The sequence below is a fragment of the Rhinolophus sinicus genome, chromosome 13, assembly GCF_057876585.1.
Source record: "Rhinolophus sinicus isolate RSI-liver-muscle chromosome 13, RSI-T2T, whole genome shotgun sequence".
Lineage (NCBI taxonomy): Eukaryota > Metazoa > Chordata > Mammalia > Chiroptera > Rhinolophidae > Rhinolophus > Rhinolophus sinicus.
Window position 1 is genome coordinate 37495747 of NC_142513.1, and position 25836 is coordinate 37521582.

Consider the following 25836-nt stretch of genomic DNA (forward strand, 5'->3'; position numbering starts at 1 on the left):
AGATTTGTGGCCCAACTAGTTCCGGCAAAGGGGAGGGAGCTGTGGAAGCAGAACTGGCTGTGGTTGTGGTCACCGCCATTGCTCTGGATCACCTCTCACAACTCACCCCACCCCAGGCCCCACCTATCTGGGTGGATCCCTGCAGGAGGAAACAGAACTGCTGAAACATACAGGCTCTGAATCTGGTGCAGGAAGAGCTTTGGAACTTCAAAAGCTCTCTGCATCCCCACAGGGACATGGTGCCCTATGACCTAGGCGAACTGTTAACAGAGGAGAAGCCCGACTTCCAGGGAATCCCCCCATTGTCTGAGAAGCTGGAATAGTGCAGAGAAAACATAACACTACACTGTGAGAGAAAGAAAGGCTGCAGTCGGAGAGAAAATAAAACATTCTACCAACACGTACTGGAAAACAAAAGAAAGACCGCTTCCTATCAACCTGTTGCAGAACCCACTCCTGTAGATGTCTAGGAAGAAAAATAATAAATCAGTAATTGCCATGAATAACCAAGGCAACAAGACAGCTCAGAAAGAAAGTGAAACGTCTCCAGAAAAGGAACTTAAAGATATGGAAATATGTGACATAATGATAGAGAATTCAAGATTGCAATTCTGAAAAAACTCAGCGAGATGTAAGAAAACACAGAAAGGCAATTTAATGAACTCAGAAACACAATAAAAGAAGAACATGAACATTTTACCAAAGAGATTGAAATTTTAAAATGGAACCAAATAGGATTTCTGGAGATTAAGAACTCAATAGAAGAAATTAAGAATTAAATAGCCAGTTTAGGTAGTAGAGTTGACCAGATGGAGGAAAGAATCAGTGACATCAAAGATAGAAACCTGGAAATGACACAGATGGAAGAAGAAAGAGACTTGAGGCTTAAAAGAAATGAAAGAACTCTACAAGAGCTTTCTGACTCCATCAGAAAGAGCAATACAAGAATAATGGGCATACCAGAAGGAGAAGAAAGAGAAAAGGAAGAGAGTATATTCAAACAAATAGTCGACGAGAACTTCCAAAACTTGTGGAAAGAACTGGATCCTCAAATCCAAGAAGCAAATAGAACACCTAATTACCTCAACCCCAACAGATCTTCTCCAAGGCACATTGTATTAAAGCTGTCAAAAATCAACGACAGGGGAGTGACGTCATAGGAATGGTGGAAGCGGGGCACAATTTCTGAGTTCTCCTCCGGATCTTCTCACAAACGGGACATATATAACCCATCAAAGGACTCTGCTCATCACGCAGAATAGCTAAGAGACTTGTGCAAAGATTACTTAAAGGCAGGAAAATTGGGTGAACAGGGGAAGAGGGAAGGGAGCGGAGTGGAGACATAGCCGCATTTGCGGCTGTGGAGACGCAGCTGGCATCCGCGACTGCAGAGACGCAGGGGATCTCAGGAGGGAACAGAGAACACAAAAGCCAGGAGGTGGGCTCTTTCCCTGTGTCCCACTGCTGATCTCTCCCTCCGAGGGGGCAGCATATCCAGCATTTGAGGCGGTAACCTCAGCTGAGACCTCCAGCTGGGCCCTAGATCAGACAAAGGACACAAACACCATACCTGGGCCTCTCCCCCTACTCTCCCAATCCTTCCCCCCACACTCCCAGAGACTTAAACTGGCCCCTGACTGAGGAGTAGTGTCAGATTACAGAGGAGCCTTTGTGCTCAGGCTCTGGGAAAACTGGCATGCAGCTCTGACCCAGGGAAGAGGATGGGAAGAGTGTAACTTTTGCTGGGCTAGGAGAGAAGAGACTCCTCCACCACCAGCCACCACCTTTTCTGGCCTGTGGGAAGAGAGTGACACTGCTGGGCTGGGAGAGAGAAGACCCCTTCATCCCCTGTTCCCATCCTTTTTGACCTGCCTAGGACAGGGTAGTTACAACTGCAGAGGCACTCCCAGGGATCAGCAATAAGCGACAGATGCAGCTCTGGCTTTCAGCAGCTCAGAAATCTCCAGCCTGACACACACACACACACACACACACACACACACACACACACGGAAGAAGTGCCCTAAGACTCAGGAGACCTGGGCACAGGGCTGGTGGTGCTACTCTCAGTGTACATAGTGCAGGCAAAAGCAGAAACTGCACTGACTTTGTAGAAACTACCATCCAGACTCCTCAGCCCCACTCATCTAAATCTGCAGTCCCAAGGTCACTCTGGGCACCAGGTGACTTACTCTGCCTACATAATACACAGAGGACTCTTTGGTACAGCAGAGGGCAACCTGGAGATTATTTGGTGGGCTTAAGCCAAGACTGCCACTGCTTTTTTTGTTTTGTTTTGTTTTTGTCTTTGATATCTTTGCCTATGTTGAATATGAGTTATTTGTTGTTTTACATGTGAATGTATTTCGTTTTTTCTTTGTTGTTGTTGTTGTGCTTGGTGATTTGCTTTGTTCTGAAATTGCCCTACACCAGAGCCCAGCTTAAGAGGCACAAGATTCAACACACCAAGAGGTCAACTCTAGACAAAACCAGAATACTACCGGGTTTGACCTACTAGTGACACACCCAGAGGGAATTCTCTACAGGCACAGAGCCCATAGAGGCTGAACCTCATTTAAGTTGGTCAACCCTCATGCAGCAGAGCACCCTGCTATGGGCAGAGCCAAGTCTCACAACTAGTCAGCCTAGGAGTCAATCCCACCTACTCACAAGCAAAAAGCAATTAAAGATCAACTTTAACAGGACAATATACACAGCACAAGAGTCACCTTTGGAGCACATGCAGAGGAGAAGAAGGAAGTGGTGCAAGTCAAATATAAAGGAAACATACTACATTAGATAACCCAGCAAGAACTAAGAACCCTAGGGGATTTACCTAAAACATCGAAGCAAACACAGAGAGTCAGCTAGGATGGGGAAACAAAGAAACATGTCCCAAATAAAAGAACAGAAGAAACCTCCAGAATTGGAACCAAATGAAATAGAGGTAACCAACTTATCAGAGACAGAGTTCAGAACACTGATGATAAGAATGTTTAAGGAGCTTAGAGATGACATAAGGGAGGATAGAAAAATCATAATGCAGGTTAGATGAAGCAGAGGATAGAATCAGCGACTTAGAAGACAAGTTAGCACAGATAACCCAAACGGAACAACAAAAAGAGAAAAGATTAGAAAAACAATGAAGATGTTTTAAGAGACCTGTGGGATAACATCAAGCGCAACAACATGCACATCATAGGAATAACAGAAGGTGAAGAGAGGAATCAAGGGATTGAGAACATATTTCAAGTAACAATGTCTGAAAACTTCCCTAACCTCGTGAAGGATACTGACATACAAGCCCAGGAAGTGCAGAGAGTTCCAACCAGGATAAACCCAAACAGGTCCACACCAAGACATTATAGGTAAAATGGCAAAGGTTAAAGACAAAGAGAGAATCCTAAAAGCAGCAAGAGAAAGACAGAGGATTACATACAAGGGAACTCCCATAAGACTATCAAATGACTTTTCTACAGAAACATTGCAGGCCAGGAGGGAGTGGCAGGAGATACTCAAAGTGATAGAAAACAAAGGCCTACAACCTAGACTGCTTTATCCAGCAAAGCTATCATTTAAAATTGAAGGAGAGATAAACAGCTTCCCAGAAAAGAATAAACTAAAGGGATTTATTACCACCAAGCCAGGATTGGAAGAAATATTAAATGGACTTCTGTAAACAGAAGAAAGATGAAAACAGTCTTACTACAAATTTAAAAAATGGCTATAACTATGTACCTATCAATAATCACTTTAAATGTAAGTGGATTAAATCCTCCAATCAAGAGACACAGGGTGGCTTAGTGAATAAGAAAGCAAGACCCTTGTATGTGCTGTATACAAGAGACTCACGTCTGATCAAAAGACACCCACAGGCTGAAAGTGAAGGTTTGGAGTAAGATATTTCATGCAAAAGGAAATGAGAAAAAAGCTAGAGTTGCAATACTTACATTTGAAATATAGACTTTAAAATGAAGAATATATTAAAAGACAAAGATGGACACTATATAATAATAAAGAGATCAAGCTGATGAGAGGACATAACCCTAGTAAACATCTATGCACCCAACATAGGAGCACCTAAATACATAAAACAGATATTGACTGACATAAAGACAGAGATCAACAGTAACACTATCATAGTAGGGGACTTCAACACACCTCTGACAACAAGGGACGGGTCTTCCAGACAGAAAATCAATATGGAAACAACAACCTTAAAGGACACATTGGACCACTCGGATTTAATCGATATTTTCAGAGCATTTCATCCGAAAGTTGCAGAATACACATTCTTCTCAAGCGCACATGGAACGTTTTCCAAGATAGACCACATGTTAGGCCACAAAACAAGTCTTGATAAATTTAAGAAAATTGAAATCATACCAATTGTCTTCTCTGACCACAGTGTTGTGAAATTAGAAATCAACTACAGGAAAAAAACTAGAAGACACACCAATTCATGGAAGCTGAATAACATGTCACTAAATAATGAATGGGTCAACCAGGAGATTAAGGAAGAAATCTAAAGACACCTCGAGACAAACGAAAATGAGAACACGATGACCCAAAATCTATGGGATGCCACGAAAGCAGTCCTAAGAGGGAAATTCATAGCATTGCAGGCCTACCTAAAGAAACAAGAAAAATCGCTAATTAACAGTTCATCTTCACACTTAAGGGATCTGGAAAAAGAATAGCAAAATAAGCCCAAAGGGAGTACAAGAAAGGAGATAATAAAGATCAGAGTGGAAACAAATGAAATAGAAACCAGAAAAAAATAATACAAAAGATCAACGAATCCAAGAGTTGGTTTTTAGAGAAGATAAACTAAATTGACTAACCTTTAGCCAGACTCATGAAACAAAAGAGAGAGAGAGAACCCAAATTAATAAAATCAGAAATGAAAGAGGAGAAGTGACAACAGATACCCCAGAAATACAAAAAAAAAATCTAAGATATTACTATGAGCAACTATATGGCAACAAATTTGACAATCTGAAAGAAATGGACAAATTCCCAGAAGCATACAACCTTACAAGGCTAACTCAAAAAGAAACAGAAAACCTGAATATACTGATTACCACCAGGGAAATTGAATCAGTAAAAAAGAATTATCACTATTCTCCTCAAGCTCTTCCAAAAAATCCAGACGGAGGGAAGGCTCCCAAACACTTTTTACGAGGCCACTATCACCCTGATCCCAAAATCAGACAAAGACCCCACAAAAAAAGAAAACTACAGGCCAATATCTCTAATGAACATAGATGCAAAAATTCTCAACAAAATATTAGTGAACAGAATTCAGCACTACATTAAAAAGATCATACACCATGATCAAGTGGGATTCATCCCTGGTATGCAAGGGTGGTTCAACGTTTGCAAATCAGTTAATGTGATACACCACATTAACAAAATGAAAAATAAAAATCACATGATAATATCAATAGATGAAGAAAAAGCATTTGACAAAATCCAACAGTCACTTATGATAAAAACCCTTAAGGAAGTGAGAATAGAGGGATCAGATCTCAACATAATAAAGGCCATATATGATAAACCCACAGCTAACATCATACTCAATGGGGAAAAGCTAAAACTATCCCCCTTAAGATCAGGAACAAGGCAAGTTTACCCACTTTCTCCACTTCTATTCAACATAGTGCTAGAAGTTCTAGCCACAGCAATCAGACAAGAAAAAGAAATAAAAGGCATCCAAATCGGTAAGGAGGAAGTAAAATTGTCATTGTATACAGATGACATGATACTACATATAGAGAACCCTAAATACTCCACCAAGAAACTATTAGAGCTGATAGATGAATTTAATAAAGTAGCAGGATGCAAAATTAATATTCAGAAATCAGTTGCATTTGTATATACCAATAATAAAACATCAGAAGGAGAAATTAAAACAAAACAAAACAAAACAAAACAATCCCATTTACAATTGCTTCAAAGACTATAAAATACCTGGAAATAAATTTAACCAAAGAAGTAAAAAATCTGTACTCAGAAAATTATAAGATACTGAAGAAAGAAATGAAAGAAGATACAAATAGATGGAAACACATCCCATGTTCATGGATAGGAAGACTTAATATAGTTAAAATGTCCATAGTGGGTAAGGCAATATACATATTCAACGCAATTCCTACAAACTACCAACGATGTTTTTCACAGAAACAGAACATATAACCCTAAAATTTTTATGGAACCATAAAAGACCCCGGATATACTCCGCAATCTTGAGAAATAAGAACAAAGTGGGAGCTATAACGATACCTGACATCAAATTATATACTACAAGGCTACAGTAATCAAAACAACATGGTACTGGCATAAAAACAGACACATAGATCAATGGAACAGAATAGAGAGCCCAGAAATAAATCCATGCCTATGTGGCCATTTAATCTAAGACAATGGAAGCAAGAATTTACGGTGCGGTAAAGACAGACTATTCAATAAATGGTGCTGGGAAACTGGGACAGACACATGCAAAAGAATGAAGCTGGACCACCTCCTTACACCATATACAAAAATAAATTCAAAATGGCTTAAAGACTTCAATGTAAGATCTGAAACCATAAAATTCCTAGAAGAAAATATAGGAAGAAACTTTACACATATTACCCAGAATAAGATTTTTACTGATATATCCCCTTGTGTAAGGGAAGTAAGAGAAAAAATAAGCATGTGGGATTACATCAAACTAAAAATATTTTTCACAGCAAAGGGAACCATCAATAAAACAAAAAGGGATCCTACTGAATAGAAAAGGTCTTTGCCAATGACATACACGAAATAAGGTTAATATCACAAATTTATAAAAAATTCACTCAAATCAACTCAAAAAAAAAACCCACACAAAACACAACCCAATTAAAAAATTGAAAGAGGACATGAAGACACATTTATCTAAAAAGGATATACACATGGCAAACAGACATATGAAAAAATGCCCAATCTCACTAACCGTCAGAGAAATGCAAATAAAAACCACAATGACATACCACCTCACCCCAGTCAAAATGGCTGTCATCAATTAATCAACAAACAACAAATGCTGGCAAGGATGTGGAGAAAAGGGAACCCTTGTGCACTGTTGGTGTCATTGCAGACAGGTGCAGCCACTATGGAAAACATTATGGAGGTATCTCAAAAATCTGAAAATGAAACTACCTTATGATCCAGCAATTCCACTCCTAGGTATCTATCCAGAGAAATCAAAACTCTAATTCAAAAAATTTATGCTGCCCTATGTTTATTGTCGCACTATAACAATAGCCAAAGCATGGTAACAACCGAAATGCTCTTCGGTAGACGACTGGATTAAGAAACTGTGGTACATTTATACAATGGAGTATTAAGCAGCCATAAAGAAGAAAGAAATCTTACCATTTGCAACAACACGGATGGACCTAGAGAACACTATGTTAAGTGAAATAAGTCAGACAGAGAAAGACAAATACCATATGATCTCACTTTTATGTGGAAACTAAAGAAGAGAATAAGTAAATGGATTAATCAGAAACATTTTCAGAGACATAGAGGAAAAACTGAGGGTTGCTAGAAGGGATGGGGTGGAGGGGATAAGGGGGGAGGTGAGGGGATTAGAAAGCACAATTAGTAACCAGAAGATTGCCACAGGGTTATGAAAGTCAATTTGGAGAATGTAATCAATAATGTTGTAAATATTTTGTAAGGTATCCAATGGATACTTGTCTCATTAGGGAGACAACCTCAGGGATGATGTAGATGCCTGATCACTACACTGTACACCTGAAGCTGAAGCTGAACAATAATGAATGTCAACTACAAGTTAATATATATATATATTATATATATATTATATATATATATATATATATATATATATATATATATATATATATATATATATTTACAAGAAGCAGAGTACAGCATTAGGAATACAGACAGTGGAAATGTAATGGCTCTGTGCGATGTCAGAGGGATAGTGGATGGGGGAGGGGGGTTGACACAGTGTGAGGGGTAAATGATAAACATCTAAACATTAGTTTGTTTTGTGCACCTGTAACTAATAAAAAAAATGTAGTTTGTCTCCGACCCACAAAATATTCTTTGTGCATTTAGAATAAAATTAATAATTATAAACAAAACAAAACAAAACAAAAAAATCAATGACAAAAAGAGTATCCTCAAGGCAGCCAGGGAAAAGAAGACAGTAACCTACAAAGGAAATCCCATTAGATTATCATCAGATTTCTCAGCAGAAACTCTACAAGCCAGGAGGGAGTGGAACCAAATATTCAAACTATTGAAAGAGAAAAATTATGATCCAAGAATAGTATACACAGCAAAGATATCTTTTAGATATGAAGGAGGAATAAAGACCTTTCCAGACATACAGAAGCTGAGGGAATTTTCTAATACACAAGCTGCACTACAAGAAGTACTAAAGGAGGCTATTTGACCACCATCAACAGGGACAATTTGTGGCAACCAAAACTCAAAAAGGGGGAGAGTAAATCCTGAACTGGAATATGGGAATGGAGAAAGTAGGCAAGCTGAAGAAAATGGAATACTCTAAATATCAAACTTTCTTTTACATAAACTTAAGGGTAACCACTCAAAAAAAATCCAGAACTGAAATATATACTCTAATAAAAGAAGAAACAGAGGGAAACATCATAGAACACTTCCACATGGAAATTATAGACAACAACAAAAAGGCAAAGAAACAATGGAGACACAGCCTTACCAGAAAGCTAAAGATAGAATGATACGGAATCCTCACATATCAATAATCACCCTAAATGTAAATGGACTAAACTCACCAATAAAAAGGCACAGAGTAGCAGATTGGATCAAAAAACTAAACCCAACCATATGCTGTCTCCAAGAGACCCATCTCAGCTACAAGGACAAGCATTGACTCAAAGTGAAAGGGTGGAAATTGACACTCCAAGCAAATGATATTCAGAGAAATTCAGGTGTAGTTATACTGGTATCAGATGTAACAGACTTCATGGTGAAAAAGGTAAAAGAGACAAAGATGGACATCACATAATGGTAAAGGGGACTATACAACAAGAAGACATAACAGTCATCAATATTTATGCCCCAATCAGGGAGCACCGAAATATAACAAGCAACTACTAACAGAACTAAAGGGAGAAATTGACCAAAACACAATTATGCCAGGGGACCTAAACACATCATTGACAGCTGTGGATAGATCATCCAAACAGAAAATAAATAATGAAATAGCAGCCCTAAATGACACATTGGATGAAATGGACATAATTGACATTTATAGAGCACTTCATCCTAAAACATCAAAGGGATAGTGGATGGGAGGAGAAGACACTAAAACTTACCTCAGAAAATTTAAGAAGATTGAAATCATACCAAACAAATTTTCTGATCACAAGGCTTTGAAATTGAATATCAACTGCAAAAAGAAAGCAGCAAAACCTACAAATACATGGAGATTAAACAACATACTTTTGAAGGAGGACTGGGTCAAAGAAGAAATTAGAGGAGAGATCAAAAGATATGTAGAAACAAATGACAATGCAAATACATCCTACAAACATTTTAGGGATGCAGCAAAAGTATTTTTAAGAGGCAAATTTATGTCATTACAGTCCTATCTCAAGAACAAGAAAAATCCCAAATAAACAACCTCACATTACACCTTAAAGAACTAGAAAAAGAAGAACAAATGAAACACAAGGTCAACAGAAGAAGGGAAATAATAAAAATCAGAGCAGAACTAAATGAAATAGAGAACAAAAAGACAATAGAAAAAAATTAATGTGACAAAGAGCTGGTTCTTTGAAAAGATTAACAGAATTGACAAACCCTTGACTAGGCTCACTGAGATAAAAAGAGAGAAGACACTAATAAACAAAATCAGAAATGAAAAAGGGGAAGTTATCTCGGATATAACAGAAATACAAAGGATCATCCAAGAATACTATGAAGGACTATATGCCACCAAATTCAATACCCTAGAAGAAATGGACAAGTTCTTAGACACTTATAGCATTCCTACGCTGAACCATGAAGAACTGGAAAATCTAAACAGACCGATCACCAGTAAGGAAATTGAATCAGTCATCCAAAACCTTCTCAAAAGCAAAAGTCCGGTACCAGATGGCTTCACTAGTGAATTCTACCAAACCTTCTAACAGGATCTAATACAAATCCTGCTCAAACTCTTCCAAAAAATTGAAGAAGAGACAGTACTCCCTAATTCATTTCATGAGGCCAACATTACCCTGATACCAAAACCTGGTAAGGACAACACAAAAAAAGAACACTACCGATCAATATCTCTGATGAATACAGATGCAAAAATCCTAAAGAAAATTCTTAGAAATCGAAGGCAACAATATATTAAAAAGATTTTTCATCACTACCAAGTGGGGTTCATCCCCGGGAAACAAGGACAGTTCAACATACACAAATCCATCAATGTGATACATCACATAAACAAAATAAAGGACAAAACTCATATGATTATATCAATTGATGCAGAAAAAGCATTTGACAAGATACAACATCCATTTATGATTAAAACACATAATAAAATAGATATAGAAGGAAAATACCTTAACATAATAAAGGCCATATAAGATAAACCCTCAGCTAATCTTATAATGAACGGTGAAACACTAAAGCCCTTTGCTTTATGTTCAGGAACGTGACAGGGCTGTCCCCTATCACCTCTGCTTTTCAACATAGTGTTGGAAGTCCTTGCCAGAGCAATCAGGCAAGAGAAAGAAATAAAAGGCATCCAAATTGGGAATGAAGAAGTTAAATTGTCACTCTTTGCAAATGACATGATGCTATATACAGAAAACCCTAAAGACTCCACCAAAAAGCTATTAGAAACAATCAACAAATACAGTAAAGTTGCCGGCTACAAAATCAACGTACAAAAGTCCATTGCATTCCTATACACTAACAACAAAATCTCAGAAAAAGAAACAAGAAAAGCAATTCCTTTTGCCATTGCATCAAAAAGAATAAAATACCTAGGAATAAACATAACCAAGGATGTGAAAGACCTATATGCTGAAAACTACAAGACATTTTTTTTTAAATTTATTGGGGTGACAATTGTTAGTAAAATTACATAGATTTCAGGTGTACAAGTCTGTGTTACATCATCTATAAATCCCATTGTGTGTTCACCACCCAGAGTCAGTTCTCCTTCCATCACCATATATTTGATCGCCCTTACCCTCATCTCCCACCCCCCAACCCCCTTACCCTCTGGTAACCACTAAACTATTGTCTGTGTCTATGAGTTTCTGTTTCTAATTTGTTTGTCTTGTTCTTTTGTTGTTTTTGGTTTATACTATTCGGCAGTAAGAAAAGATGATATAGGAACATTTGTGACAACATGGATGGATCTTGAGAGTGTAATGCTGAGCGAAATAAGTCAGACAGAAAAAGCAGAGAGCCATGTGATTTCACTGATATGTGGTATATAAACAAAACATTTTTAAAAGAAATTGAAGACACAAAGTAATGGAAAGACATTCCGTGCTCATGGATAGGAAGAATCAACATAGTTAAAATGGCCATATTACCCAAAGCAATATACAGATTTAATGCAATCCCCATCAAAATCCCAATGGCATTTTTTAAAGAAATAGAACAAAAAATCACCAGATTTGTTTGGAACCACAAAAGGCCCCAAATAGCCAAAGCAATCTTAAAAAAAAGAGCAATGCTGGAGGAATCACACTCCCTGAGTTTAGCTTGTACTACATGGCAGCAATAATCAAAACAGCATGGTATTGGCATAAAAACAGACACGTAGACCAATGGAAAAGAATTGAGTACTCAGAAATAAAACCACATAAATATGGACACAGAACTTTTGACAAAGAAGCGAAAAACATACAATGGAGCAAAGACAGCCTCTTCAATAAATGGTGCTGGGAGAATTGGAAAGCCACATGGAAAAGAATGAAACTGGACTGCTGTCACCATGTATCAAAATTAATTCAAAATGGATCAAAAACTTAAGCATAAGACCTGAAACAATAATCTGCAAAGAAGAAAACATAGGTACTAAACTTATGGACCTTGGGTTCAAAGAGCATTTTATGAATTTGACTCCAAAAGCTAAGTAAAAACTACAATAAATGAATGGGACTATATGCAACTTAAAAGCTTCTGCACAGCAAAAGAAACCATCAACAAAATAAATAGGCAATGAACTGAATGGGAGAAGATTTTTGCAAAGAGAGCCTCCGATAATATCCAAAATATACAAGGAACTCATGCAACTCAACAACAAAAAACAAACAACCCAATTGAAAAATGGGCAAAAGACCTGAATAGACATTTCTCCAAAGAGGACATACAAATGGCAAATAGACACATGAAACAATGCTCAACATCACAAATCATCAGAGAAATGCAAATAAAAACCACAATGAGATATCACCTCACCCCAGTCAGAATGGCTATCATCAACAAGACAAATACTAACAAATGTTGGATAGGCTGTGGAGAAAAAGGAACCCTCATACACTGTTGGTGGGAATGCAGACTGGTGCAGCCGTTATGGAAGGCAGTGTGGAGGTTCCTCAAAAAATTACAAATAGAATTACCGTATGACCCAGCAATCCCTCTCCTGGGTATCTACCCAAAAAATCTGAAAACATTTGTCTATAAACACACATGTGCTCCAATGTTCATTGCAGCTTTATTTACAGTGGCCAAGACCTGGAAACAACCAAAATGTCCTTCGATAGATGAATGGATAAAGAAGTTGTTGTGTATATACACAATGGGTTACTATTCGTCTAAGAAAAGATGAAATAGGACCATTTGTGACAACATGGATGCATCTTGAGATTATAACGCTAAGCGAAATAAGTCAGGTAGAAAAAGCAGACAACCATATGATTTCACTGATATGTGGTATATAAACCAAAAACAACAAAAGAACAAGAGAAACAAATGAGAAAGAAAAACTCATAGACACAGACAATAGTTTAGTGGTCACCAGAGGATAAGGAGGGTGGTAGATGAGGGTAAAGAGGATCAAATATATGGTGACGGAAGGAGAACTGACTCTGGGTAGTGAACACACAATGGGATTTATAGATGATGTAATACAGAATTGTACACCTGAAATCTATGTAACTTTACTAGCAATTGTCACCCCATTAAACTTTAATTAAAAGAAGTCTTTTTTACCATTTTCTTTGTGGAGTAGGTCTATGGAGCTCACATTGCCATAACATGCTGATGGTTTTGTTTTTTTGGTTGTTTATTTGTTTTACAGGTGCTTTGGGGTTAGAGCTTCTTTCCTTGAGGAGCTCTGAATATCAAGTAAAATGATTGCAAATCCTGCAAATAAGGCTTTCCCGGTAGATGCCAGATAAGTCAAATGGTGAAATTCTTTGTCGCTTTAAAGACATGCCAAAGCCTGTATTTCCCAGCCAATAGCTCCTAGGCTGCTGATTTTTATAGCTATTGTGATTGTGAGACTGCCATTTTCCAAGGGTAGTACTGAATCAGTGAAAGAGTAATAGGTTATAGGGTAAGTTCATATGGCCACTCTTGCTTTCTTTGATTAGCATATGGTTTCATTATTACTGTTTTTATCCATTTACTTTCCACATGTCCATATCATTATATTTAAGTAAGTTTCTTGTAGACAACATGTAGTTGAGTGGGGTTTTTAAATCCTTTCTGGCAATCTCTCTTTTTTAATTAGTATATTTAGGCAACTTACATTTAATGTAATTGCAGGTGTGTTAGGGTTAAGGTTATCATTCAAATTGTTTTTGTATTTATTTTCTCTGTTTTTGATGTCTACATTTTACATTTTTTTTCTCTACCTTCTCATAGGTTACTTTGATGTCTTTTAGAATTCTGTTTTCATTTACCTACAGTGTTTCTGAGTGTATTTTTTTATATAAGTGTTTTAGTGTTAACTTATTTTTCACATTCTATTGGTGTCATCATTATACTATGAAGTATATAAACCTTACCTCTCTTTACAGTCCTTTACATCCTATCAATATATAATACAATTATTTAGATATCTTTTTTTTGTATGTTTAGAATTATATTACACAGTGTTATAATTTCGGCGTCAACTATCAAACATAATATAGAAAGTTCAAGTGGAGAAGGAAAGTCTACTATTTACCCATAATTTTGCTCATTGTGTTCTTCCTTTCTATGTTCAAAGACTTCTTTTATTATCATTTCCTTTCCATTTAGAGAATGTTCTTTGAATATTCTTTCAGGATAGGTCTGTGACAAATTCTCTTAGTTTACTTCATCTCATAATGTCTTCATACCTCCTTTATTCCTGAGATATTTTCACTTGATATATGACTCTGGGTTGTCAGTTCTTTTCTTTAGGGACTTGGAAAATATGCCAAGATCTGGTCAAGATGGTAGAGTGGGTAAGCACTTAACTCCTCTGACGTCCATATCAAAATTACAACTGAACTACAGAAAACCATCACTGAGAATTGCCTGAAGTCTAGCTGAACCAAAGCCCTACAACTAAGACTATTATGAGGGGTGGAGACATGGAATGGGTTGGTCCCACATTCAAGTGTGACCATTAAAAATTGAGAAGGATATAATTTCTCAGCTCTGGAGGTCCCTGACCACCACCCCCACTGCAAGAGCAAGGAGTCCCAGCCCCACACCAGGTTCCCCAGCCCAGGGTTCCAGTGTTCAGGAGAGAAGTCCCCATAACCTCTGACTGTAAAATCCAGCAAATATTATGGCTGAGTGAGATGCAGGGTGGCTGCAGTCTCAGGCAATCTTCTTAAAGGACCTGTATATGGACTTACTGATGGACTCACTTGCTCTGAGCTCCAGTGGGACAGCAGCTTGAAAGGTACCAGGGACATACAGAAAGGAACTGAATTGTCTGGATTCAGGGTGTGGGCAGGAGCGGCAGCTTACTCCCAGACAAAAAAAGCTGGTAGAAACCATTGCTTCTTTGTTGAGTTCTCCTCATTCCTGGTATGCAGCTTCTGGCAGCTGCTATATCTAAGCCTTCATCAGCCTGGCTAATAGCATTTATTCACCCTGATTTTCTGAGGCCCGGCCCCACCCAACTTTGGGGCCCTACCAAGCCACTTCCAGTGGCTTTTCCATGAAAACAACTTGTCTTTCTCATGCTGCAGACTTTCCTGAAATCTCTCAAAGTTTCACAAAACCCAAACAAGCAGCATCTGGCTTCGACAGGTCCCGTACCTCTGGCTGAAAATCCTAACCCAGGTATTAGTGATAGCTGACCTCTGTTCTCAGCTTGGCCTCTTGAGGTATCTCCAAGTCCAGTGTGAGTGATGGCCATCTGCAGATTCCTTTGTGACTCATGCAAGATGGCCCTCGGCAGAGCACAATCTGTAGCTGAACTTGGCCTGCACTGGGGCCACTCACAAGAAACCCCAGGGGTGGCATTCCCAGTGGCCAGCTTCAAATTGAGCAGAGCATCACCTGGCAAACTCCAAGGACAACACAGCCAACAGAACCCTGCTAAAATGAATCCTGCTCCCTACGGTCACCTCCTGAACCACAACTCCTCTACTCTAGTCACGGTCAGTCCTCTCAGTCAATCAGTCTGATGGTCAATTTCTCCCATTGATAGGCAAAGAGCAACCAAAGCTCAACTACAACAAGAGGGCAGACACAACTCACACAAAGTGTACACTGGAAGTACCTGACTTTGGTGACCAGGGAGACTGCGCCACTGGGCCACACAGGACACCTACTATATAAGGCCACCCTACTAAGAGCAGAAGACATAACTGCTCTACTTAATACACAGAAGCAAACACAGGAAGAAAATCAAAATGGGAGGACAAAGAATCATGTCCCAAATAAAAGAACAGAACAAAGTTCCAGTAAAAGAACTAAACAAAACAGAGACAAGCAATCTCCTGACACAAAGTTCAAAATATTGGTTATAAGGATGCTCAGTGATCTCAGTGAGAACTTCAGCAAAGAGATAAGAAACATAAAAATAGAAATATAAAACATAAAAAAGAACCAGTCCAAAATAAAAAAAATACAATAACTAAAATAAAGAATACATTGGAGGGACTCAATAATAGATTAAATGACACAGAGGATCAAATCAGTGATTTAGAAGATAACGTAGCAGGAACATCCAATCAGAACAACAAAAAGAAAAAAGAACGTGAAAAATGAAGACATTTGAAGGGACCTCTGGGACCACATCAAGTATATCAACATTTTCATCATTGGAGTACCAGAAGAAGAGAGAGAACAAGGGATTGAAAACCCATTTGAGGAAATAATGATGGAACACTTCCTTTTCTCGGTGAAGAAAATAGACATACAAGCCCAGGAAGCACAGCGAGTGCCAAACAAGATGAACCCAAAGAATCCCACACCAAGACACATCATAATTGAAATGCCAAATGTTAAAGACAAAGAGAAAATCTTAAAAGCAGCAAGAGACTAGCAGTGAGTTACCTTCAATGAAGGCTCTGTAAAACTATCAGCTGATTTCTCAATAGAAACTTTGTAGGCAAGAAGGAACTGGCAGGAAATATTCACAGTGATGAAAAGCAAGGATAACCAAGCAAAGCTATCATTTAGAATTGAAAGACAGAAAACAGCTTACCAGACAAGAAAAAGCTGAAGGAGTTTATCATCACCAAACAAGTATTAGAAGGAATGTTAGAGGGACTTCTTTAAGGTGAAAAAACAAGATAAAAATATGAATAATAAAATGGAAGTAACTATATAACTGTCAACAATTACTTTGAGTGTAAATGGATTAAATGTTCCAACCAAAAGGTTGGGTGGCTGGATAAGAAAACAAGACCTATTCATATGCTACCTACAAGAGACTAACTTCAGATTAAAAGACACACACAGACTGAAAGTAGAAGGATGCAAAAAAGATGTTTCATGAAAATGGAAACAGAGAAACAAAAAAAGCTGAGGCAGCAACACTTATACTAGACAAAACAGAGTTTAAAACAAGAGACAAGAAGGACCCAGTAATCCTACTTCTGGGTATTTATCCGAAGAAACCCAAAACACTACATTGAGGGGATGTGTGCATCCATATGCTCATTGCAGCATTGTTTACAATGATTGAGATGTGGAGGCAGCCTTGGTGTTTATCTATGGATGAGTTGGATAAAAATTAGTTGGTGCATATATACAATGGAATATTACTCGGCCAGGAAAGGAAATGGGTTCTTGCCGTGTGTTGTGGCATGGATGGACCTGGAGGATATTGTGCTGAGTGAAGTATGCGAGACAGAGAAAGACAGATGCAATAAGATTTCACTCATATGTGGAATTTACATAACAAAATAAACAAACTGTAAAACAGAACCAAACTCATAGATACAGAGAACATTTTGACGATTGCCAGGTGGGAGGGATGTTGGGGGTGGGTGAAACGGGAACGCAATTAAGAAGTAAAAATTGGTTGTTAGAAAGTAGTCATGGTGATGTAGGGTATAGCATACAAAATAGAGCCAATAATATTGTAATAATTATGTACGGTATCAGATGGATACTAGACTTATCAAGGTGATAGGAGGGGATTGGAGGACAAAGTGAAAAAGATAAAGGAATTAAATACAAATTGATAGGTACAAATAGTCATGGGGATGTAAAGTAAAGAATATAGAATATAGTTAATAATACGGTACTAACTATGTATAGTGCAAGGTGGATACTAGACAAGTCATGGAGATCACTTCTTAAATTATATAAATGACTAAACACTATGATGTACACTTGAAATTAATATAAAACAACATTAAATGTCAACTCTAATTGAAAAAGGCAGGGGAAAGGTGAAGGGGAATAAGAAGTTCAATACCAGGTAAAAAAAACCATTAAGTCATGTACAGCATAGTGAATACAGTCAACAGTATTGTGATACCATTGTACAGTGTCAGATGGTAGCTGGACTTAGAATGGTGATCCCTTCTTTAAGTATATAAGTGTTGAATAACTATTGCGTACACCTGAAATCAATATAATATTGTATGTTAAGTATACTAGGCATTTTAATAAAAAGCTTTTAAAAAAAATGTTATACCACTTCTTTTGGCCTCGATAGTTCCAGATGAGAATCTGCTGTTATTCAAATAATTTTTTTTCCTTATAGGTAAGTTGCCATTTCTCACTCATTGCTTTTAGAAATGTATACATATGCTGTTTTTTGCTGTCTTGGTTACGTTGAATAATTTCTTTTGATCTAGCTTTCAGTTCACTTATTCTTTCCTCTGTTTCCTCCTATTTGTTTTTCCCTTCTATCTGCTGTTGAGCCCATGCCCTGAGTTTTTAATTTCAGTTGTTATATGAGTATTTTTCAGTCCTAACATTTCCATTTGTTTTTTTATCTATTCTATTTCCTTCCTGAGACTTTACTTTTTTCATTTTTTTCAAGAATGTTCATAATTGTTCATTGAAGTGTTTTTTTAATGATGACTGCTTTAAAATGTTTGTCAAGTAATTTTAACATGTTTGTCAGATTGATATTGGGCATATGGTGATTGCCTTTTTTATTCAGTAGGAAGTTCCAGGAAGAGAATGCCCAAAGAGTGATAGTTAGCCAATGAGGACAGGAGTTAGGGATAAATACACCTGTTTTCTTCTCCTCAGCTGTGTCCCACATAGACTCTCAGAATGTCTCCAATGAGACTGATTCCAATCCCCATAGTGGTAACCTGGCAATTATTATTCTCTTTATTGACTTTTTTTCCTTCCCTGTTTCACTTTTCTGTTCCTTACCATGCTATCATGTGTCAGTTAAACAATATGTACCAAAATCTTGGAATCTTTTGGTTTTCTTTTTCTTCTCTCTCTCTCTCTCTCTCTCTCTCTCTCTCTCTCTCTCTCTCTTTCTTTCTTTTCTGGTGGTAGAATAGGTAGGAGGTGAGGGTGGATGAAGACAAACAATGACAACCTTTTTTATCCCCTTTGATATAAACCTAGGTATATAGAGTTAGGACAAGCAACATAATATTTATATATTGATCTAATCTATATAGCATGCCCACACATAGATTTTTTTTAAACTTATTATATCTTGCTTTGCATTGAACTCATGTTTTCTGTGACAGAAACAACTTAACTTTGAGGGTCTGTTTTCAATGCCTAACTAAACAAAATTAGAATTCCATGTATTTCAGATTCTCAGTTAAAATGAATATGATGCATTGGCAACACGACTTTATGAAGTTTACTCTCAAATATTAGCAGGGTGAATCACTAGAAATCCACTCTAACCTCCGTGTTGATGTGTTATTCAGAAGGTCATCTTGTCTTCTCTCCTTAAGCTCTGGATCTCATGAGACTTCAGTGAAACTCATAAAAATTCTGACCTGACTCAGAGAAATGATCAGGCTCCAGGAGTGGGGACTTGAGAGTGGCACAAGGAGTTGCATGAAATGAACGTAAGTGCTTCTCTGAGTTGGTTTTTATTGTATCACTGTTATTCAGTGTTCCAGGAAGTGAAATTCTTCTTCATTAAATGGGGGAAAAAAAGCAGTTTTACCAGTGCTGGTTCAACATAAGTTGTTTTGACAAGGACATATTTGAGTAACTCTGAGTTATAGAGTGAAAATGAAAAGTTTTATTTATTCGTTTCAATTGGCGGTAAGACAGACCACAGTGAATACAGCCTGACATTCATGTAGGGCAACTACAAGGAGAGACTGTATACATTTTGAGCACATTCTCAGGGTTCTAGCTGTACAGAAGTCATAGATGTAGAATTATGAAAACAAACAAACACATGACAGATATATATCTCAATCTCCAAACTCAGGTGTGCAATAAATATACTTGATTTATTTAACCATGACTCAAATTAAAAATTTTAAGCCTGTTTCTGTCAGAAAATGGGGATGGAAAACTTTTGTTTTGCAGGGGGAATTCTTTCAAGAGGTGAGATGAAGGAAAGAAATAGGAAAAGCAATGAGGAAAGAGGGGCAAGTCGTTGGTCTGCAAGGCTCAGAGACTCCAGCTTCAGCATAACTAATATAGGAAGAGATAAGAAGGGCACCTCGGAGACTGGTCCAGGGCAGTGGGGCCACTGAGGGGCCTGCAGATGGTCCAGCCCTGGACAACAGGAGCAACACCAGCTGGGACTTCCAGCTCTGGAAAACCAGTGAAATGGGCTTCTTGTGAATTGGCTTATTGTGCCTTCCTTTTGCATCTTGTAAGGTGTTGGCTGGCACTGGTGTTCCAGAGACTCTACATGAAAGATCTGAAATTTGATATCATAAGTTTGTCATTTGACCACACCCTGATTATACCACCATCCTGGTGTGACTTAAAGAATTTTCTCTTAAACTTTTTATAGAATCATAGAATGTACAAGTTGGAAAGTGGCAGTTGCTATTTGGTCATTTTCAACATTCCCTCCCTCTCCTCCTCCCTCTCCCTCCCCCTCCCCTCCCCCTCCCCCTCTCTCCTCCCCGCCCCCTCTCTCTCATTGCAGAGATCTTTATTATCAGTTGAAATCTCACTCTGAACTCCCATCCATAAAAGAGATGGAAGTAGAGTTTCTCTGTGTGAAGTGAGGAGAGGATAGTGGTGCTAAGCCAGGACACCACAGGTTCCTGTTTTGGTCCAGCCCCTATCAAACCTTCTATTGATTAACAAAGTGCTTTCACACAGTCACCTTGTTTTAGATTTTTGCCAATCCTGTGGGAAGTAGGGCAGTGACAATGTTGAATTTTACCTGAAAGTTAAGAAATCCCTCACCTTTTTGTGTTCTGGAAAATGGCTTACTGCAAAGAATCATTCTTCTCCATATGATTTATCTAAATACACAGGGACGCCTCCCAGCTTTACTAATGACAAGGCCAGACACAGACCCTACAAGTTCCCTCTCTTTGCCTCATAAATGATTAGCTAGACTGCTAGTCCCCATTGATCAATGGAACAAATGCTTGTTAGCCAAATTACACTTCTTTCCTTTCCCCCAGGGCCCTGAAGTTTGCCCTACCCTAAGCCTGAGTGTACACACAGTCTCTCTTCAAGTGTCCCTCCTACAAAATAGGCTGACCTCAGGGTGAAATGTTCTCTGATCTACTATCATCCCACTATGCTACCCTTTCCTTCCATGTCCCCTACCTGGTTCTTTCTAGCTTTGCTCACACCTCTCCCTCTAAAACAAAAACACTTCTTTCCTAACTCTTGAGAAGTTTATAGTCCTTATGCATTACAGTATTCCCTCTACTGCAACAGTCCCACTCCTATTGCAATAGTCTCCTCCCCTATAATAATCCTCACTAAGTTTGGTTTTTATGTGACAGCAGGTATTTTAATACCCGTTCTGTGAAAGTGGAAGTTGGGGTTTGCAGAGCTGACATAACCTGGGTCTGGTGGTCAGGTTAATGTGGAAAGGCACAGGTTGAATTCAGACACAGGTCCTCTCCAGACTTCAGTCCTGCAGGTTTTTATATTGCTATGTGATTCTTTCTCAATGTTTGGGCAAGTGACTTCACTTCTGAAAACTGTGAAGGTTCAAATAGAAGTTCTCTTTAGTTCCACCAGCTCTTCCCTGCTATAGAGACAATATTGAGAGAGCCAGAGCTCCAGGGTACAGCCCAAAATAGCTGTACCAGATGAGAAGGCCAGACACATTGACACCTGAGATTCCTCAAAAGGTGAGCTGTCTTGTCAGAAAACATTCCTGTAGAAAAATACACATAGAAAGGAGATTATAGGCTCAATAGAGGTAAGAGAGCTGAATTTGTCTCCCCAGCCTAAATTCTAAAAATAAAAATCAATTTGCCATGTTTTTATATTAAAAGAATATATCAAATAAAATCTTAGGGTGTATCTTGGCTTGTTCATATTGTTGAGGTCTGCATCTGACTCATTCAGGATGCCTGAAATTATCTTCTGCCTGTCCTGTCAGAGTGATTATTTCTAAGGAAAATCCACAGAAAGCGTAACCAGAGTCTCCGAGTTATGTGAAGGAGATTTAGGTAACGCAATGTAATCTGAGCTGCAGCGTCAGCATCACTTGGGAACTTGTAAGAAATGCAAATTCTCAGGCCCTGCCTAGACCTCCTGAATCAAAAACTCCTTCTGTGTTTAAAAAAAAACCTGCAAGGGATTCTCATTACATTCAAGGGTGCCCTGGTGTAAGACTCAGCTTTCAGGTGGGGTCTGCCCTAGGTGACAATCTTGAGGATGAAGGTGACTTTGCTATTCTAGGCTTTTCCCATCCTTGGCAGCTGTGCTCTGGAAGGTAACTCATCTCTACCCCTCCCAATCCCTCTCCCTTCCCAGGTGTTGTTAATAAGTGGGGTTTTGTTTTTAACAGTATTTAAAGAAAGGAAAGAAATCAAATGTATTCAGTGCCCCTGAATGTGCCAGGCACTTGGGCTTGGCACCTTTGATGAGTTATTTATACGATCTTCATAAAAACCCGAAGAAAAGAAAAACATGTCCTGTATTTCATATGGAGGGATATTTGAATTTTGTTAGAGTAACCCTTAAAGACCTAAAAGACTTTAAAACCTGAAGGGATTTCTATTAGTAAAATTTCATGCACTTTATGGGAGAGAGAGAGGTGTTTTTGTCGAGGAGGAAGGGCAGGCTAGCATATAGACTAAAAGGACAGCACTTCTGAAGGGCAATCTGTCAGTACCCAGAAAATGGAAGTACATTCATATCATATGACTCAGCAATTCCACTCTGGGTTATAGCTCCCAAAGAAACTCTCCCTCAGGTCCACAGAAACTAGGAAAGATTATTCTCCAGCATTGTCTATGGTGGTGGTGGGAGGTTAGAGACATCTGGATGCCCATCTTTGGGGGATGTATAAAAACCCAATATTGATCACCAAAAAATACAACAGTGAAAAAAAAAAAAACAATAGATGCCCACTTCTGGGAGCCAAGGTCTAGAGGTGCCCACAGCAACAAAGATGGGGCTTACAGATATAATACCTTGGAAGGTACGATTTGTAAGTACAACTCTATGTAAACACAAAAATAATATACATTTTGCAAGAATGCATATAAACAAAAGGACCAACATTGATCTGTTAGGATGTTTACCTATTAGATTGAGGAAGGGGGACAAAAAGGGATGTAATAAAATAGAAGAGGGGCTTTGCACTGTTAGTAGTGTAGCTGAGGCGTATTAACCAAATCCTCTGTATGTGATATAAGAAAAAAAGATGGGAAGGAAAGGGAGAGGGAAGGAGAGAAAGAAGAAAGGAAGAAGAGAAGAGAAGAAAAGCAAGATAGAGAGGCAATGAAAGGAGACCACAAAACAAATGGCAGCCCTTAGAAAGCCTCCCTGAATCTCCCTGGTGTACCTTCCAGGGCTGGGACCAGCTCAAAGAAGCTGTAGCATCTGTGGGCTAAGGCCCAGCTGAGCAGCCTGCTGTTTTGGTGTATGAAATTGATCTTTGCTCATAGATACAGAGAACAGATTGGTGGATGCTGGAGGCAAGAGATGAAGGATGGGGGCAAATGAGTGAAGGGGGTCAAAAAGGTACAAACTTCCAGCTATAAGATAAATAAGTCCTGGGGTGTCATGTACAGCATAATAACTATAGTTAACAATACTGTATATTTGAAAGTTGCTGTAACAGCACATCTAAAAGTTCTCATCAGAAGAAAAAAAGGTGATTGGTGTTAACTAAACTTATTGTTGTCCACCTAAAACTAATGCAATATTATATGTCAATTATATCTCAATAAAAATGAGTTATGGCTCCTGTAGACTTTACAGCTGAATCTCTTTGGTTAGCACTTAATTTAGTGCCCCTTTCTCTCTCTACTTTATGGTGGGATTGGGAATCTTTCAATAAGAGCAGAATAATTCTCCTGCTGTTTCTTCTGGAAGATCTGTACCTGGCCCAGATCATTCACTGGCACCAGAGTGACCTTAGAGTTGGCTCATCCAACTCTTCATTTTATGAGAAGAGTTGAAGCCTTAAGAGGAGAAAAAAAGCAAGTGACAGAGCTGGACTAGAAAATGACATCTTGATTCCCAGTCAAGGACCATTTCTGAACCCCCATTGTGTAATGGAGTCAGTCACCCAAGGAGCTTTAGAGAAACATGGATCCCAGGTTTGAGTTTGGATTGAATTGGTCTAGGGAAAGGTTCAGGAACTGGTATCTCCCCAAAATTCTCCAGTGATACTGCAATGAAGGTGGATTTGAAAACCACACTCCGCCACCCTCAAATCCATTTGCAAAAGAGCAATAAAAGGAGAAGGTATAAGACTTTGGCTAGTCTGTTAAGAATATTGCCTTTCAAAGAGGCCAAGGAATCTCTCTTGTGAGAAAATTTTACAGGGTACCCCAAACAAGTAGAGAGGATTTTTAGGGGGCCTCTTATCTTAGATTTAATGCAATCCAACTAACAAAGTATCCTGTTCCACCTCCCTACTATTCCCCAGTGTGGGACAAGCCACTTGATGGTGGTCAACCTGTATTCACTCCTTCCTTCATTTATTCATTAGCTACTTATTTATTGACTTACTACTGTGAAGCATAGTACACTGGTGCTGGGGAAGATGTATAGAAAAATTAGATGTGGAACCATCCCTAAACCCATCCCAGGACAGTGGGGGAGATGGGTAATACACTGCAAAAAAGACAATGCTGGGGGATGCCAGAGGCCCGATGTGCTGAAGTGCCCCACTGAGATCCTGGTTTGCAAAATAATTTAGTGTCTACCTCAGGTGGTGTTTTTACTGCACAATAATGAATTATAATTAGATTCAATTTGATCATTTTCTGAACAGGCCCATAGATACATTGACATTATCCCTGTTTTTCAATGCTTGGAAATGTATTCACATTTATTCCTCAATATTCCTTTTTGTCTGCCAGGACTCTGTAACAAAGCTTTACAAGTGGCATAAAGGATATCTCAACTTTGAGGTCATGAGGTTATTGTGAGTATTCTGAGACTCTTGATCACCCTAAAATGGCTGCTATAGATAAATGATCAGCTTGTAATTTGGTGTTTGCAGAAGTCTAGTGGATGCCTATGGGCTTATCTGGCGCAGGTGCCTCTCCCTTCTTTTACTACAGCTACTGAGAAGGAGCATTTTGCATGACATACCACTGTGCTTCTGGCCTCTGTTCATTTGTCTAAGGGGGAGCACCTGACAAGGCTAGGCCAATCAGGATCTTTCTCTGGAATTTTTGGATTTGAAACCAATAGAAATGAGGCACTCTGTCTTTAATTTCTGAAGCAGAGTGCCTACTCTGAGCTAGGCATTTGTTCTAGGCTCTGAGGCTACAGCACTGAATAAAAGTGTATTTTCTTTTCTGGCAAGCGGTTATAGTCTGATGGGATTGGGAGACAGATAAACAAACACATAAACAAATAACATACAAATGTAGCCTAGAATTGGTCAACAATCATGATAACAATAATAACCATTATTATAAAACAGTAATAGTGAACATCTATTGAGGACTTACTCTGTGCACAGCACTATGCTAAGTGCTTTACATGTATTAATGCATTTAATTACATGTATTACATATATTAACTTACCCCAAGGAGAGAGTTTTATATTTAATCCCATTTGGGATAAAGCTCTCATTTCAGTGAGAAGCAATGGTGAAAACTATAAAGCAGAGATTTCAAGTTGCTGTTCCACATTTTCCTGAGGCCCAGCTGTGTTTTGGCCCATACAGTTGCTTAGGTTGTTCAGAGTTACCTTGATTTCATGAGTGAGTGATTTCCCTTTGGCTTCGAAGTTTTACAAACTGAATTTCTATCATCTGCAACCAAAGACTGCTAAAACACTATGGAAACAAACTCATCAGTGTTTGTTGAGTGGCCTGTGCG